Genomic DNA, 5,247 nt, shown 5'->3' with positions numbered 1-5,247 from the left:
TCAAAATGTATGTTGCTGTCAACACAACTTCTCCCCATGATTCTTTGAGTAGATGCTTGCCTTTTAACATAATTCTCACCATATTCATGATGGTTATATTCCCCCTTTCAACAGATCCATTTTGTTATGGGGTGTAGGGTGGCACCAATTCATGTACAATCCCTTCTTTCTCACATAATGTGTTGAAGTCTTTCGACACATATTCTCCACCACCATTAGTCCTAGAATCTTAAGCTTTCGACCATTTTGTCTTTCAACCATAGATTTAAACTTGGCAAATACCTCGATCACTTCACTTTTCTTCTTGATCAGGTAAGTCCATAATTTTGACTGAAATCATCTATGAATGTGATAAAGTATCTGCTACCTCCAAACAAATCCACCTGGATATGACCACACACACCAAAGTATATGATTTCAAGAATTGCCTTTGACTTGTTCTTGCATCCTTGCTGAAGTTGTTCTTGTGTTGCTTTATCTGCACACATTTCTCATACACTTCATTTGGAATATCGATTTCTGGTAATCCTGAAACCATATTTCTTCTTTTTAGATCTATGATGTCTTTGAAGTTGATATGGTCAAGTCTATAGTTCCATATTCATTCATCCATGCTAGCTTCTGTTGCAAGGCACTTGTGCTCCATCACATTGAGTTAATCCTGAATGTTCTATTCGGAGACATGGGAGCCTTCAAGATTAACCTTCCACCTAAGTGGATAACTCTCATCATCTTATCTTCAATCGACACTTTATAATTCTTTTCAACCAACTTCCATATGTTGAGCAAATTTCTTTTTACGCCTGGTATGTACAATACATTGGAAATTATTGACTTCTTGCCATCTTTAATCATAATCAGAACATCACTAATACCTTCAGCTGCTAGAGTATTATTATTTGCAAACTTCGCCATTTTCTTCATCGAGGGTTTTATGTTGACAAACCAATCTTTCTTACCAGTCATGTGTGATGAGCATCCTGAGTCCAAGTACCATTGGTCCTTGAATTTTCCTTCATCTTGTTGTGACCATCAATAATATCTCTTCCTCTTCATGCTTTGTCAGCTTTGCCTAATTTTCTTGATTCTTATGTTTCTCAGGACAATCACTAGAGTAGTGACTGTACTTTTGACAATTGAAACACTGAATGTGACTTTGTCAGGTTTTCGACCACCTCATCTTCCTTTACTTGCATCATCACCTTTGTGTTTACTTTGGTATGAGGGTCTTCTTTGATTCGATGAATTTCCTTCTTACTAGTTTCCTCTTCCATTTGAATTGTTGTAGCCTTGTCTACCTTTGTTGTCGAACCACTTTCCTTTACCTTTCTTTTCTCTTGTTGATTGCGCCTGTAAAGCCACATCACTCTTCGACTTGCCTGCAGCTCTTTCAGTCATTCTTTGTTCATGAGATTCAAGCGTTCCTTGAAGCTCTCCCTGGAAACGACGTTACTCCCTCCTTCACAAGATCCCAAAGATCTTGATAGCAGAAAATAATCTTCATTTGCTTGCATCAATTCTCATAATTCTGATTCTTCATAATTGGGAGACTCGCCGAAAAATATTCATTCAGATGATCCATTGCGTTATGTTTCCCCAAAATCACATAATCAGTGCTCTAGATACCAGATGTTAGAATTAAAATGAATTTCTTATGTGGAATTACACCAAACCTATGGAGAATTTTGAATAAATCTTGATGAGCAAAAATCAATCTTTATGATTGATTACTTCTCTTGTTCTTCACTCTTCACTTAAGTGAATCAACCAACCTTGATTGCAAGATGATTCAGCTGCATAAAAATTTGAGAAGAAAAGAAAAGATGAATTGAGGAAAAAAAAGATAAATTAGGGTTTGGGAAAAAATGAGAAGAAGAAGAAGAATTCTGTAGAGTTTTTTTCTCTACTTTCAAACTGAAATTTTATTTAACTTTTTTTTCTATTCAACTGTATTCACTGTGTATTACAATAATATGACACCTCCTTATTTATAAACTGAGATTGCTTGCACATCAAACAATCTCCGAATAACATATCTTAACTAAAATACAAAATAAAACTTCGCAACCAAAAAAAATTGAATTTTCTAAGCATACTTTTCTTTTTCTTCCATAGGTACAGGGTAATATTCTTCTTTAGCTTGTTAATAGTAATACTATTACTCGTTGTACAGTTTGAACTGAATTACTGTATTATTATTCACTTTAGAGCATTCATATTGACAGTGAGAGTTGAACTAATTTATTGGGCCGGTAAAGGTGTGGCTAAAAATGGAACAGCGTCGTAAAGCCACGTATATAAATTGACCAATCAGATTAACGGTTTACAATATCATGGTAGACACGTAGTTTGTTTCCCCAATGTGGATTGATGGTGTAATTTCAGCGTAGGACAATGCTCCTGCAACGCGTTAGGAGCGTGTTGTTTTAATACAACTCATAGCTTTAAAATACCAAACCGGTATGACCGGTTAAAACAAAAAAACTCCGATAATCTAATTACTATTATAAATAAATTTAATTTTTTATTATATCTGAGCCTTAATTTTAATTAATATATGAATTAAATATATTAATAACTAAAATATAAAAAATTTAAAAATTGTTTATAATAATAATTAGAGAATTATTATTTAATGGAATTTAAATTTAAAATTTTGAGATAATCACACTTTTAAAAATCAAGTATTCACTACTAAATTAACTATTGAAAATTTAAAATTATAATTTTGTAATGTTCTGTTTTAGTTTATTTAAGATCTTTTTTATATATTTTAAATGTATATCATGTGGTATGACTAATGAATTTAGTTCAAAAATTTATACTATTATCTTAAAATATTCCGTTATCCGAAAATTAATGTTAAAATTTTCATGTTTAGTGACTAGTTTATCTAGATGTAATCGATCATGATTGCCCACCAATCAAAAGAAGATATTGGAATGGATTGAATTGTCACCCACCCCTAAAGTGTATATGCTTGCTTTTCCGTCCACGTTAATTTTCTCTTATTATCTTTATATGAAGCTACATTTTAATAAAAAATAATAGTACAATGTAATCTTTTGATCAATAAAAAATATTAAAATATAGGCTTAATTCATCTTTTGATCCCTTAATTTAATTTATGATTTTACTTTGGTCTCTTAACTAAAAAATGTTACAATGCAATCTCTTAAAATCGTGGCGTTAATCTAAGCAATCATTTTTGTTAATTTTTCTACCAAAAACGTTAAATATTGTCGACGTGGTAGTTCTGCCTTTTTAAAATCTAACATGACTTTTTGTTTAGTATTTTAAAATTTTATTAATGCACTTATTTTTATTTTTAAATATATTTCTCACTTTTTTAATACATTTCACATTTTCTGTATTTCTTTACATTTTAAATATATTTCACATTTTATTATTTAGAACAAACCCTAAGTGAGTCTCTAATGAAACTTGCAGCCACCATCTTCTTTCTCTTTCTCCTTCTTTCTTCTTTTTCTCCTTCTTTCTCTTCTCTCCCCATATTTCCTCTTCTTTTCTGTGAAAACCACTCCCATCAATTTCCTCAGGCTCAATCACAACTTTTCAATCGAAACTCGAAAAAGTTCCACGCCCACTCGCAACAGATCCATACTTATCACCAACAGATCCAAACTCGTCAAATTTCCTTTTCACAAACTTCGATTTCGATCTCTGTGAAAATATTCTCTGAAACTTCGACTTCAGTTTTTCATATTAGCATTCTTTGGAGTATTTGCATCAGTAATACCCGCGGGTATCCACCTGAACCCGCCCCGGAGTTGACGGAGAAAACCCGCTTTGATTGGGTTTGGGTTTTCCCCTATTATAAAATATGGGGACGGGTCAGGTAATGTGGACACTAGTACCCACCCCGAACCCGCCCCATTTATTTTATTACGCACATTATTATTTATTTTTGATGATTTAAAATATTAAATAAGTGACCAATGTTTTAATATCTTGATTTATATTAATTATTTAAAATATCTGAAATGTATGTATGGAATTTTTTTATATTGTTTTATTTTATTATTTATAATGTAATTTGATTTTAAAATAAATAAATATTTTTATTAAAAAAATTGATTTCACTAGATGGATGGTGGCGGGGCGGGGATACCCAAATCCAACCCGAACCCGTTTCGGACGGGTTTCGGTTTTAATTCTCTATCCTTGTTTGGGTTTAGGGCGGGGAACGAGGATTGTTTGGGGATTTGAGTTTGAGTTTGGGGGAGGTAAAAATTGTCATCGCCCCGCCCCGTTACCATGCCTAATCAGTAGTGTTGTTTTTCGAAATATGTTTCTTCTTATGATGCTTGATCTGTCCCATACGAAAAATCTTTGGTGAAGTTGATTCTTGTGTTACATTAACACCCTCATCTCTAGGTTTTCTTCTAGCTTCATGAGGAATCATAGTAACCATGTGTCCTAAGAATCATTTTCCACCGTTCGTTTTTGCACCCCGTCTGTTTGTGTTATTTTCTGACCTAAATTTATGCTCCCTTCCTAGACTGAGAGGTTCGTTTTGAAACGTTATTGTTATTGCTTTCAAGAACTTTTTCCTCAACTTACTTTGTTTCTCTTTCTCTATAATGATTCAGTTGTTCAATTGAATCACACAAAATAATATAATATTCAGTTGTTCCACAACATTCCGTCTCCAATTAGCTTCAAATCCATTTCTATGAAACTTGTCCTTACCTGAAGTTAGTTCACTTCACTGCGAATCAAGTTATTCTTGAAAATTTTGAAGGAAAATCTTGTGTTCATGTTATTGATTTCTTAATCAATCAAAGGATGCAGTGGTCGACGCTTATGCAGGCACTTGCCTTGTATCATGGTGGTCAAGAAGTTGCTAGGACTTTGATGCAGTTGTCAAGATATTATACTTTCAAGGATAAATTAGATGAGTCAATTAGATGGATAACATGTTTGTTTAAAGATGTTTTTGTGTTATTCTTATGCATAGTTGTGTTGATTATTATGATATGACCTTGTAAAATGGAGGATACATAAGAAATTGATATTGTTTCTTCATGGAACTTCAAGGATGATTCTACCAACTATTCTTTTAAACAAAATAAATGAGTTGTCAATCTTATATTGTCTGCATTTATGAAGGGTTATTGCAGAGATTTGTTTGATCAATAAATTCATTCATGGAACTGTTTGATATTTTTTCTTACACATTATTAATATTTTGAGGGGGTTTTTAACCTCTCAAAATAAAATCTC

At 32.6% G+C, this 5,247-nt stretch overlaps 1 pseudogene; it reads right to left on the bottom strand.

The window, feature by feature from the left end:
• Positions 1–3,396: 3,396 nt before the first annotated feature.
• Positions 3,397–4,851, bottom strand: LOC127096011 (uncharacterized; annotated as a pseudogene).
• Between the last annotated feature and the right edge of the window lie 396 nt (positions 4,852–5,247).

The sequence above is a fragment of the Lathyrus oleraceus genome, chromosome 6 (assembly GCF_024323335.1).
Source record: "Lathyrus oleraceus cultivar Zhongwan6 chromosome 6, CAAS_Psat_ZW6_1.0, whole genome shotgun sequence".
NCBI classification, from domain to species: Eukaryota; Viridiplantae; Streptophyta; class Magnoliopsida; order Fabales; family Fabaceae; genus Lathyrus; species Lathyrus oleraceus.
This window is presented reverse-complemented; position numbering and strand designations above follow the sequence as displayed.